We start from the raw sequence: 13,902 nt of genomic DNA, 5'->3' as shown, positions 1-13,902 counted from the left end.
TGCTCTGACATGATGTATAGATTTGTCAAGATAATATGGATATGATGCATGGGCTTTTATGAGGTTTGTTTGTTGGTGTTTTTGTCAGTGTGTGTGTGTGTGTGTGTGTGTGTGTGTGTGTGCGTATAAGATTGCTTGTGTGTGTGTGGGTGAGTGGGTAAGTATTGTTAGTGCATCTTGGTTAGTGCCAATGTGTGGGAAGGCGCAAGGTTGCTCAGGCTTTGGATCCCAAACGGAGAGTTCAGATTCAACCAAGATTCAATCAATCCATGAAGACGTACATGCAGGAAAAAGAAAAAAGAGAGGTGTTTTGTGTGTGTTTTGTGTGCTTGTGTGTGTATGTAGATGTCAATGCCAATTCACAGTCACACAAAAAAGTCCCACATGTACACCAAAAGTGATAAAACCTAAATATACTCTCTCTCTCTTTCTTGCTGTCTCACACACACACACACATGTGCACACACAGATAGACACATTGAGACAGAAAATACAAGGTACACACACACGCACACACACAATGACTGTACACCACTATCTCCATCCTTTCACTCCCTGCTTCCCTCCACCTTCCCTTCTCTCGTTCCTTTTGCGAACAAGCAGCTGATCCAGCTAAAGCCCCTGTTCTTTCTGTATTCCTTGTCTTTTTTATTAGTTTTTATTAACTTTGCCTCCCTCTCTCTGTCAGCCCTCTCAATAATCAATGCTGATATATTGCCAATATCCAGCTCAGTCCCTCGTGCCATCTTTCACTGAGGCTCCGTTACTGGGGGAGATTGGCCCAATAATAATGATATTTATTATAGATATTTATTATCTGGGTTTGTGGCAGTGGGGACGCACCCTGCTGAAAACTCACATCCTGGCAAACTCACCACACAAACACATACAATACACACACACCAAGACACACACATGTACACACAGTCTCTCTGGGGCTCTTTAATTTACACTGGTAATATCAGGCGATTATTCCCCATACAGATAGTGTAGGGTTATCAGCAGAGTTAGCACACAGTGGCCGTAACTGTCTATATATTCACTCAACATTACAGAGTCCACTGCCCCTGTGTGTGTGTGTGTGTGTGTGTGTGTGTGTGTGTGTGTGTGTGTGTGTGTGTGTGTGTGGAGCCGAAGGTTCACCTATGGCAGCCTACTGGCACTGAGCAGTGTTTAGAAGCCAAGGGAGGGTTGATGGGAGGGGTCAAGATTCAAACAGCGCTTGGTCAGGGGAGGGGATGCAGGAGAGAGGGGACTGGACAATCTGGCCTCTCGCCCTCCACTCCCCCTCCTCCATATACACACATACACACACTCTCCAACCCCCCCAGGCCTCATCTACACCCCCCCCTCCATCCCTCCAGTAGCCAGGGCCCCAGACGGTAATCCACCCCAGTGCTCCTCATCCTTTCATGTATTGATTTCCTCTCCTGCGCCACGGTTACATGTCGCACCCACGTCATTGGGTCCCGGCTGCTTCTGCTACCACCCCCTCCCCTCCTCACCTCACCCATCCACCCACCCTTACACCCTCCACCCCACACACATATACACACACACACACACACACACACACACACACCATTTTCAACAACAACAACAACTAAAAGAGGAGGAGGAGGAGGGGGAGGAGGAGGGGGGGACGGCTGTACACACCCCACCCATCCAGGGGAGAGAAAGACAGAGAGGGGAGGAAAAAGAGTGAGAGGGGGACTGAGGGGAGGAAAAAGAGGGCAGATAAAGCACTGCAGTATTTCAGCAAAGCAACCAGCATTTTACAGGGATAGAAACAAACAGGAGAGGATGGAGAGAGAAATAACAGGAAAAAAAAATCTGCCCCTGGGGGTTGCAGAGGATATTGTGGAAATTATCAGAGTGCGACACACGCTGGAAGTCCATGGCGAGAGATTTATTTCGAATTTGTCTTTGACAGTGAAATTCATCACTGAGTAGGCCCATATCTGCTCTAATTTCACAGACACATTTGGATGAATACATGGAGGCATGTAGCTATTTTTGCAAGACAAAAAAAAAGAGAAAAAAACAGTTGTAGTGAGTGGTCAATTAATCGATTCGTCAATGTAGAAAAAAATTAAATTAAATGTTTTTGTAGTAGAATGTGCCAAAAATCGCTGGCACCAGCAACCCTGTGTTTTATATTGAAAACTATATATTTTGGACTCTTGGTCAAACAAAATGACATATTTGAGGATGTCACTGGATTTTCAGAAATTATGATCAATTGAGAAAGTAATTGGTCAATTTATTTATATTGAAAATTATAATTTCTTGCTGCCCTGTTTATTATTCATTAGTAAGCACTCCAGATCTGCTTAAATGCAGAGTAATCATAATATTCAGATTTTGTATTATTACAGTAACTAACCCGATCTATGTTTTCTGAAATCGATGCCATAGTTAATTCTTACTGTGCTGGTGTTCTGCTTTTCATATTTATCACTTTTGTACAAAACTCTGTGAATATGAATTTGTGTTTTGTGATTCATACAGTATGATCAATATGTTCTCAAAAATGTATCTCAGTGAGCATGTGTGTGCGTATGTGTGTGTGACATCCCTGAGTGAATGGATGAAGTATGTATGAGACTGCGGGCTGGGAGCACGACAGGTCAAGGTTATGTTTTGAGTGTGTATTGGACAAAGTGTGTGTCTGCCTCTGTGAGTGTGTGAGAGGTGTCTGTGAGCCCAAGGACAGTGAGTGGGTGAGTGCAGTGCATTGAATGTCGTGTCGGTGTGTGTGGTTTTGTGTGTGTCTCTTGATCATGTGTGTACATGTGCATGAGCTGAGAGACATGGCTGTGTGTCTGATGTGTCCGTGTGTGTGTGTGTGTGCTGAGTCCGCAGGTTCCCACTTCTCATTTAAAAAACGGTCAGTAAGAGTGACCATCGGGCAGTTTGAGCCTCATTGTCTGCAGGCGCCTGCATGTCTGTGTGTGTGTGTGTTTGTGCATGTGTAATCTCACACGAGTAAATACACATTTTCTTCATTTATCCACATGTTTTAAAAACTGTGTGTGTGTGTTTGTGTGTGCATGTGAGGATGGGTGAGAGTGTGTGCTGTAAGGCCATCCCTATCACCAGAGCAAACACAGGCCCCATCACTTCAAAGCAAACAGCAGTTCAGCCCAGCGTATGCATTTTAAACACTTATCTCTCATTGTCTAGCCAACACACACACTGCTATGAAATAATATGTTATTTTACATTTTCTGCAGATGGAGAGTGTTGGCTGAAAAAATGTAAACACTGAAAGTTTAAGCAAAACAGTCTCCTCTGCCAGTGTCATCATCATCACTATCATTGCCAGCTCTACCATCACCATAATAATGCGGCTATTAAAGAGCACTCTTTAAAACATCACACATTTAATGTCACCACAGCGAAGCATTACATCATCTCTGATGACGATAGTGGTATTGAAGTTTTTCTCTATGTTGCTGACAATAGTTGCTTTTCCTTGCTTGCCATTTGAAAGCACTTATCTTAAGTGGATCTACAGAGAGTAAATTGTAATTGCAACACAGTAATGCTACATATGGTCCATATATTGTGTGTTGCGCGAGGCACTCAGCTGCACACTGAGACAGACAGGCAGCAAATGACTTTAGAAAAGGTTAGCACAATTTGGTCAAGTAGAGAGGTTGTAAAAAGAAAATGCTATCAGCTGAATGTCTAAATTGGAGCCTCAGCAGTGAAGCTCAGGAAAGGTCAAACACACGCAGATGTAAAAACATATGTGTTCCGGCGCAACACTTAAAATGACATAGTTTAGTTCACATATAAGTTTACCTCGCATGCACACACACATTTGAGCGTGCACGGAGATGTGCACGGACGCACACACGGACTCGGACACAGCCAATTAGGTCCACCACCTTCAGAGAAACACCAGTGGGCATGTAAGATTCGGAGTCCAGAGGGCCTCTAAAGCCTAACACAGTCATAAGCCAGAAATAACACACACACGTCTCCAGTAGGCTCTGCAGACCATGTGAAATAGCAAGGCAAAGACAAAACACTCCATTCCATCTCTGACATTTCCAATATCTGTCTATCCCTCATAAACCTCTGTGCACCCATAAAGTGACTCATTCTTCACAGATGAACATGTTCCATCTGGGTGGCTCGCAGGCCGTCAACTCGCTGCCGTTCCCTCCTAATGCTTGTTATAATTACAAAATTATTGATTCTCTTTACATTTTACAGCTTTTTGGCCGCGGAATACAGCCTGACGTGTTAAAGATTAAAAGGCTTAAATTGCAACAGTACATTTTAGATTTGGTGTAATGCTTTAAAAAAAACTGAATGCGAATCTATCAGTGTCATTTACTGTTTTGTTTCTTCCCTGCGTGCGCTATGTTGGTGAGCTTTTTCAGTCGACTTCTGCTTACAGCTCATAACTCTGTCCCCCACACTCACCCTACACTCACTCTGTTAATTCACTACACTGTCTCCAGTCAGTGTATTTACCTAACACCAATCTTTCTCCTTTTCCCTCTTCCTCTGTTCCTCTCCGCTCAATCCTTTTCTCCATTTCTGCCCCTGCAAACGGTGAGACTGTGTGAGTGAGTGTGCAGGAGATTTAGAGCGGGGATCAATAAGAAATTTAAAAATCAATGCACTTAGCGCCAGGAAATCAATGGGCCTAATCGGGATGCCAATCGGCCCAGTCAAAACAATTAAGAGGGAAGAAAAATGTTTAACAACCTCCTCTCTCTTGCTTACATAGACACAGGGGAGAGAGGGGAGAGAGTGACAGAGGCCTAAAGAGGAATATCAGAGGCAGACAGAAAAGGATGAGATGGAGTGATATATGGGAAGGAAAGGCTCAGGAGGAAAAAGCTCAAAGCTTAGACCCAAGAAAAGAGGGATGTGAGGGAGGGGGGGAGAAAGGCAGGGAGCTAGGGACAGGGATGGAGATAAAGAACAGTAAAAAGGTAGAATATGATGCAGAGGTATGACAGCCATGAAGGACACCAGAGGTGAAAAGGAAAAGTTAAAGGATTTAGAGGACAGGTGGACACATGCAGGCAGATTTCTCCATCCATTTTTTTGAGTGAATATTCTGGGGGTTTTTCTCCGGGATGAAAAAGTGGCATGTAACAGAACTGAGGGTTATAAATAAGGTTACGGTCTGTGATCAGAAACACAAAAAGTAATAACCCTTCCTCTGGAAGTGGCGCAATTTGGTTCATCAAAGGCGTCCGAACCAGCTGCTCCCTACAGTCCAACGCAGCACAGTGCAGCACTCATCCTTGCCAATCAACTGACAGCTGTATTGCGTACAACCAACACTTCCAAATCAAGCCACATCAAAAAGGAGACTTTCCTGCTCCCCTGTCGAAGCGTCCAATCATACCGAATGTTTGTCGGCCCAGACACCCAATGAGAAAGCTTGCAGTGGCGGCTGAGTGTACGGGAATGGCAGAACGGGTTGGTGGGTGGTGGTGGTGGTGGTGGTGGTGGTGGGGAGGGGGGGCTAATTTGGGGTCAATCAATAGATCTCCCCTCTCTCTATCTTCTGCCTGCTCACCACGCTAAAATCAATGGGAAAGCCAATAGTTCCCCGCCCCAGTGTGGATTAGTGAACACACAACTAATCAGCCAGTCACTGAAACTGACATCTCAGCTATTAACCTATTGATACAGAAGACACATGTTGAACACACACACACACACACACACACAGAGTCACGCGCGCTGAGGCACATTCCAATACAAACATCTGTGCTGCTGTAATGATGAGGGAAATTCCTCGAGATCCGGGGCACACACAAACACACTCGGAGGCTCTTTGAAGGGTAAGCCGTGTTTAAACAGCAGAAACGTTCACAGTAAGCCTCACAAAAACACCTCCTGTAAAATTAGAAATATTCAACAAATTGTACAACCTTCTTTGTGCCTCGTCTGTACACGTCATTCTCTGCTGCTGCAATTAAGCGGCGTCGCTCTGAGCCGCAGCATTAAGGCGTTTAACAGACTGACCAATGACTTCGACAATGCCCTCTGATTCAGCTGCAGCAGCCAGGAGCCATTTAGAATTTTTTTTATCCTCTCTTTCCTCCAGTTCAACATCACATCACATCACATCTCATCACATGCCTCATCTTTTCTGTGGGATCGCTGGCTTTAAGGGTCAAAGTTTGGAGAGTTGGGGGTGGGGGGTTTCTTAAAATGACTGTGAGGACACCAGCTTCACTCTAATTCAGGTTTCAGCCAGCCAGCACCAACCTCCATTAAGGAAAGAGGGAGTATGTGTTAGACGGGGAGAGTGTGTTGTGTGTGTTTGCTTGTAACATGGTGGCACTCCACTGGTTCAGACTGATTCATAAATTGGACAAATAAAAGACATGATTTCTGAACAACCGGTTGTCAAAATAGCTCGATAATAATAAACGGGAGATGCCGAAATTCCAGGATTCCTTGAGTTACCTTTTAGTATAATGCACGGTTTATTATAGACTCTGCAAACTGATAAGTGATTTAAAATACAGCTGTCAAAAATCACATGAAAGACAGTAAATTGTTTAAAAGGAAGCATTGGTGAGTTTTTTTTGTTTTTTTTTTGCACCAAACACTTCGCTCCTCAGGAAGATAAAATAATATGTACCTGGCTCTTAAGAGGAGCACTACACAAGGATCATTTTTCAAAAATAACAGCCTGACTAGCTTTCATCCCTTACTTTTGAAAGCCCTCTTGTTTTCTGAGATTGCCTCTCCTTCCTCTGTTCCTCCTCCTCCCCCCCGCCCCTACCCTCTCTGTCATGTTTTAGTTTTCATATGTTGGTTTTTGTTCTTCCTCATTTTCCCCCTGTGTAAAAAAATGAAAGGCTGAAAATAGGATGAGTGAGACTGGGAAAAAAAAAAGGCAGGAGGCAAAAGCAAGCGACTGTACATCGGTGAAAATCACTGTCTGCAGTGCTGAGACTGTTCTCTTCTCTGCACTGACAGTTACGGACAAACCCCCATCCATATACATCATACTCTGCAAACCAAACCTCATCCATAGACGATGCAAAACATGCTGCGAACGACCAGTGCTGAATTACTGTATACCAATGTGTCTCACAGCATGACAAGAGGAACAGCGCTGATCAGCCATAGGGAGCTGCATAAAGAAAACACCCTTTAAATCGCATTCAGACATACAAGTTATTTGAAAAGCTAAACCCAGTCCATGCATGTTTTTTGAATTAGTTATCAGCCATGCACATTGTAGTGTGACAGGCGAGGCAAAGCAAGGATAACTGTCTGTCTTTTTCTATCTCTTTCTTCTTGCTTCTTGACATCCTTTCAGCAATCCTTTTTCACACGTTAAACACACAAAGAGAATGGAAGTGAGAGGCGTATGAAGTGGAGTGAATTTTGTTTGTGTGTGTGTATGTGCGTGCGTGCTTTTCTTTCCCTTTCCCTTCGTAGACTTTATTTCCATGGTGGACTCAGCATGAGAGGCAGGCAGTCATGGCTGGGCCAACATGATTCTACATTTAGGCCTAATCCACACCTCTTCCTCCACACTGTTGTTGGTATGATGGAGTTGAAGTGAGAAACTTATTGAGAGAGAGAGAGGGGGGGAGAGAGACTTAGAGAGAGGGAGAGAAAGTGTGGAGGGGTATTGTTGAGTTGTCCAGGCAAGTCCGGATGCATTGGTTCCGTATAACATTCCTATTCCACTTCAACAGGCGGACGCTGCCATTCTGAGAGAACGCAATCCTGATTTCTCGCTTGAGACCCAATATCTGCACCATACAAATAGGAGGATATGGAGGGAATGTGATACAGACTTGGAATATGGCTCTTTCTTCTTATCCTGCTCAGCCATATTGATGTTTTTGAGCCTTTCATTGCTCAGCCAAAATTAAGTCTTTCAGGGCCAGAGCCATTGACAGATTAAGAAAACATATCCTATTTTGTCGGACATGACAGAGGCTCTCTTGTTATCTGAATAATATGAGAGGTGCTGAGGTGGCATGGAAACACAATTTATGAAACATTGTGTGGTTAAACTCGGGGGTGAAATTACAGGCCCGCTCACACAACAACAACACAACAAAAAAGGGGAACCTTGGAAGTACTATAAGTAGGTTTTCAGTGGGGATGTAGCATCAATTTAGCTTTCATGATCATCTTGCAAAGGAGGGATAAAAGTTCATTTTGTTGTATAATTGAAAATCATGATGCTCCAAAATCCACAGCCAAAAGGAGGAAAGGCTGAAAATGTTGAGCTCGACATGGCAACGCCGCTGAACCCTCAAACAACAGAGAACCTGACGGGCTGCAAATCACTGAGGCCAAATCACACAAAATTGATCACATCCAACAAAATGGCTGCAGTGACTAAAATTGGTGTGAGCCTGGGCTTGCTCGGGACAGAAAAAAAATCCACTGGCTAGTGCTCTGTGACAACCGCACGGTGATTGTTCCTACATCCAAGAATTATTTTTGCCAAAAGCTCCAGGTAATGCATTTTGACACTAATTGTGATGGTGACAGTAGTGACATTTAAATCAGGCACTAGAGTGGACAGCAAGCGCCATAATGAACAGACATGCTGGGCAGAGGTGTGGTGGGCAAAAACAGGATGTGTGGATGATGACAAAGAAAACAACAGGGGGGGAAAAAATCAGAAAAAAGGTTGAAAAAAGAGATGAAGGAGAGAAAATAAGGTGTGCTGCAGTCATCTGGAGTGTGTAAAAGGGTTATGCTGAGAGGTGGCATGTTCAGATGCGATAGACAGAAAGGAAAAGAGGGAGGTGGTGGGTAACAGAGGTACAGGGAGAACAATTGAAAAAGGGCTAGTAGTGAGGGAAGAAGAGATTTAGGATTAAGGAATGAGTGTGGGGTAAAAGGAGGAGGATTAGGGGTTCGGGTGAGAGAAGGACAAAGTGAGAGGCAGGCGGGATAGAGGAGGAGAAAAGAGGAGAGGAAGACACACAGAAAGAGAAACTGCACAGGGCTTTTGACAGAGAGAGCAGGGATAAAAAGATGTATTTTTCCTGCTTCCTCTGTTGTCCTCCCTCTCCTCTGGGCAACTTCCCGCTGCTCTCCCCCTCTCTGCTGCCTTCCTCCTCTGTCTGACACAGTGGGAAGATAGGTAGGAAACCTAATCGAGCCAGACACACCGGCTGCTCTCTGCTGACACTCACAGGCGGAGGGTGGGCACTGCAAACTCTGCTGACCAGCCCAGCCGAGAGCCCCCTCACCTATCGGCCAGAGTGGCCATCAATCCGGCACAATAGCCTGGAGGAGGCTGGGGGAGATGGGATGAGAGGGAAGGGGATGTGCTCCTGTGATGCTCAATGGGTAACGAACGCTTTCAACAATGTCGAGAATTAGGAGTTTGATTCATGCTGGGCATGAGAGGAAATGAACAGGGAGCTGTGTGTACCTTATACCCGTGAGCATCAGTGTAGAGAACCCTTTAAAATCTGATAATAAGTGTTGAAAATAGGGCTAGATGATGATTAAATGAAGTATTTTGCATGGATTTACTCTGATAACATTCAGCATTACAATAGTGCTCAAACATTTAATTGATTAATTGATACGTTGATCAAACAGACTGACTCTAGTTATGGAAATAAATGTAATAATTTATAAATGTAATGTATTGTGTGGAATAATCAATAATTTGAACAGAAAAAATACTCAAGACTTTCTACTTACACCTTCAAAAATGTTAAAAAAAAGGCCTCAGCTCTGTTTCACATTTAGTAAAAAATTAATATTTGGATTTTTGAGGGGCTTCTCAAAATAAACCAACTGTGACATCACACAGGAGTCTGGTAACTTGCCATGGCTATTTGTCATTTGTGACATTTTAAAGACTGGACTGAGTTGCCAAAAAATATAATAAAATAAACATAGTCAACATTGGCTGCAAATATGTAAAGATGAAAAGTAGAGGAATGAATTCACAGAGCTAGTGAAAAGCAGATCTGAAATTGATGTTTCTGTGATATTAAATCTATTAATGACATGATGTGATGTGATCTGATCATTTGTTAAAAGTGAATTCCAGACAATCAGATGTTATTATAAATCAGCTGATATATTTTTTTCTCATATACTGAATTTCTTTCAGTTCAGTTGGTATAAATTGTATTTTTGTTGATTTACACCTATAGCGTTGCTGAATTGCCTATAGATTGCATTTATGTGAAAGATAGGTTTCCCAGCGTCACTGCTCACAGCGATACCATTATGAACCAGTGGTTCTGCTGTGGTTCAGGTTACAATGTTTTATTTTGTTTCCTCGTGAAATTCCAAACTCTTTCTGAACACCAAATGTCCTCTGATATTTCAAAATACACTACCTTGAGAGACAAAATCCTGTAATTTAGTCCCCAGCACTCTGCACGCCTGCAGTATAATTATATTTTAACGGGTGAGAAATGTAAAAGATTTAGGTGCTAACGGGTACGGACAAAAGCTAGGACATGGGTGTGGCAGGGTGCCAAGGTGGGAGCACATCCCGGGCCCGAGCTGCCGCCGTTGGGCCGACGCTGGGCTGTGTCCTGCAGGTAAAATGGATGAGGGTCAGCGTGTGGGGGAAGAGTCTGCCTCCCTGGTCATTGTGTGGGGGGAGGTAGTCATTACGGACTGACCGTTATGGTGACAAGCAGTGACACACTAAGGCTTCACTCTGGGGAATTGGATGGTGGACAGACGATGGGATGTGCAAAGGTTGTGTGGACATTGTACATGGGGTTGCATTGTTCTTTTTTTACTCTCTATACATTAAGTAGCGTAGTGTGTACATGTGTGATTGTGATTCTGTGTTGCCGTGTATGTATGTGTGTGTGTGTGTGTGTGTGTGTGTATGAGTGTGTGTCCAGGCTAGATAGCACATATTTGCTAATCTGGAAGGGGTAGCAGGAGGAAGGGGGTAGGGTCATAAGCCGGGGTCAGGTGTTAATTCACTGCTTCAAACCAGAGCCTGGGGAGACCGGAGCAGAACAGATAGACAAAACCACAAGGATGTATCCAAGGTCCAGTGTGGTGTCTCTCCTACTGCTGACTTCCTCTTTAGATTCCCCTTCACTTTTACCTTCCTCCTTGCTCTCCTAAATTTCACCTCCTCCAATTCCATCTTTCCCTCTTTCCACCATCCTTTCTCCTCTCCCTGCGTGGCCAGTCCAGTACGCTGCCTCCTCCCCCAGCTGTTAGACCCCCAAAGGTCAGTCCGTCTGCAGGGTCATCAGTCTGGGATGAAGCTGAACTTTGACACCGAGCCCTTGATGTATTCCAACCACAAAACCTGCAGACACACTCACATAATGGACATGTGTGGCCCTCACAAGAGGCCTGTTTCATTGTGGTCATTTTTGATCAATTTATCACTTCTCTTTTGTCACTTATTGAAGTCCTGTCTGTGCTGGTGAAGCCTCGGTCTGACCGGCTGCTGCACTGCCTGAGAGGTCCGCGCTGAGAGAGACAACACGACTTCGACGACAGGATCTTTGCGGATGATTAATCCGACCACCGTTTATCAGCTAATCGATGCAGTGATGATCGTGAATTGCCCATTGATTATATTCAATAACCACAATATGGGGAAAGTCAGACTCTGTCAGAGAAGAAGCCTGAATACACACACACAGACACACACACACACACACACCAAAACTAAAGACGCAGTGCTACCTAAATCAAGCTTCTTGACCCCTCGTTTCCTCTGTAACAAATTTACTCCCTTAATTCAGCAAGAACCACACTCATAATTTATCTGACTTTATGCTTATTCTTCATATTTTCTCTGTAGCAATGAGCCTTTGTGAAAATGTGCATGTGAAATATATCCCAAAAAATTAAATTGGGATAAAAACTTGATTTACTTCACAACAAAAACACCATGTATTTAAAATGTAATTTCTTAAGTTCTGTTTCAAAATAATGTGTAGTAAACAGACAGCTCTAAAGGCATGGCTGAAAGCACATACAGGAGCCTATGTGGTGCTAAAAGTTTTCTATTCAGGCAAAGGCAATATTAATATATTCCTTATAGCGGTCACTGCTGGTCCCATTCTTATCACAAAAAACGATGCATCGTGCAACTGCAGTCTACCCGGCTTAATTGAGGAACTGGCCAAGCGACCTTTGACCTGCTGGTCATTACCGCATTGTGCACCGGGCCGCAGAGAGCTGCCACACCATTTGGGAGGGGAGTCGTGTGCAGAAAATGGATTAATTTTGTATTGCCTGTGGTGCTTGATACCGACTGGAAGTGGCCAGTCGCAAAAAATGTATAGAAAAAACCTACATCAAAGGCAACATGAACGATCGGACTTCATAACACCAAAACCAAACTAATAAACCGTTTATGGAGAGAGCCTTCATTCCGACCGCATGGACTTTAACATAAACCATAAAATTGAACGTATCGGTTGTGGGGTCTGTTGTAAGTTGATAAGGTGCAGGGCGGGGGGTCAGGGTGCCAGTTCTGCAAAAAAAGGGGAAAAAAACCCCACTTCCACTTCATCTGCTGACTACTCATTGTAACAGTCGCTTCAATCCTATTTGGATAATCTATAAATAATCAATAACAATTTCACTGGAACACACTACGATCAAAAAGCCATGCAGAAAGATGATGCTTTTTATAAGAGTAGCCGAGCCTATATATTTTTTGTTTTGTTGTTGTTGCAGTTTTTATCCTAAACATGCAGGTGTAGTCACTTACACCTTTCAAAATACTGAGTATTTGATTTGATTATTACAACATTTAAGGATTAAGTGTTAAGAAATGTGCGTCCTTACTTGTAATCCAATTTTATGCGATTAAATCGGCACATTACTTTTATATTACGTCTTCACTTTTCATATTTTCCTTAAAAAACAAATCTAATCGTTTTCCGCAGCAGAAATGTTTTTTAGTAACAAACATTTGATTATAAACGCTGTCTCATATCTGAATATTTTCTGGTATGCACCCGTCCAGACGCATTTTGCTGTTCCATTCAGATTTATATTTGCATGAAGCACCTATTCCTGTAAATAAAAGCCTGACAATGAGGAATAGGCAGAAATTATGAGAGCACCAAAAACGATCGACAAATACCAAGATGCAGATTACACAAGGACTCCATAGCCTGACATAATATTGTTAAACTTTCTTGGAAATAATTCATTTTAAATAACTTCAAAATTTAAATGAAATTTTGAACACCCCAAAACAGCAGGCTGTGGATTCCATTTTGAGTTTACCTAAATACTAATAGGAATACTGCGAAATAAATAAGTAATCTTTTTTAATGTAAATGATATTCACATCCATAACTATATATTTTAGAGCAACGACATGTAGGGTGGAAAGAAATATTGAAAACGAGAGCAAAACGAACTCGGGATCTTAATCTTAAAATAGCCTACTGATATGCAAAAAAAAACCATATTTAAATCTGCATGAACATTTACATATTCCCTGACAAATCCTTAACATGGACACCTGTAGACTGTCAATTGAAAACATGTCAGGAGGCGAAAGACGTCTAGTGTGATCGATAACTTCGAGTGCAGTCGCGGACGCTGCATCCAACAGCCATGTCGCAGCGAAGTGGATTTCATATGCAAAGTAAAAGTGTGAACAGATCATCATCATCACAGCCACAGCACAAACTCCACTTCACTCCGCCTTTCTTTCATTTCATCTGAATAAATTAATTTTATTTCAGACGGTCTATTTAATGCAGTTACAAAAAAAAAGAACATATTAAACGAATTTCAAAGATGATTTGGACTATCTTATAACACACACACACACACACACACACACACACACACACACACACACACACACACACACACACACACACACAATTTCGGCATATGGAAATTTGAGTTACTGATGTTATAAGGTGATGAACGATGAAATATAAGTTC

The sequence above is a fragment of the Trachurus japonicus genome, chromosome 16 (assembly GCF_045865225.1).
Source record: "Trachurus japonicus isolate A0001 chromosome 16, Traja_1.0".
NCBI classification, from domain to species: Eukaryota; Metazoa; Chordata; class Actinopteri; order Carangiformes; family Carangidae; genus Trachurus; species Trachurus japonicus.
Note: the sequence above shows the minus strand (reverse complement) of the source record.